The sequence below is a fragment of the Nanorana parkeri genome, unplaced genomic scaffold (assembly GCF_000935625.1).
Source record: "Nanorana parkeri isolate BGI_ZX_2015 unplaced genomic scaffold, ASM93562v1 scaffold4662, whole genome shotgun sequence".
NCBI classification, from domain to species: domain Eukaryota; kingdom Metazoa; phylum Chordata; class Amphibia; order Anura; family Dicroglossidae; genus Nanorana; species Nanorana parkeri.
The window spans coordinates 1,927-2,321 of NW_017310924.1; positions in this window are offsets into that span (position 1 = coordinate 1,927).

Consider the following 395-nt stretch of genomic DNA (forward strand, 5'->3'; position numbering starts at 1 on the left):
TTTTACCCCCAACAGGTCAGTATGTCGAAGTGGCGACCTGCGTGGGTTTTCTACATACATCAGCGTCTCTATTCTGCCTATAGTATCGGAGGAGTGTCAAACCTTAGGATCATAGGCCAGCCTCGTGACATTTGTTTGATCTCACAGTTGCTTCGTCTTGCCTCGTGGCACTTTGCAGTACAGGTCAGGCCAAGTAATGTCTACAAAAATGCTGCACTGTTTTTCTTTGTTGGGAAAGACAGGGTGCTGAGAGCACATGCAATGAAGGGGTAAACACCCTGTTAATATTGGTTGCCATTTGACATATTAATATGTTTTAACTCTTGAGATTGTAAGTGCATTCGTTGGCGCAAGCAACTATAAAATCTGGGAATGATCAAGTTAATTTTTTAAAC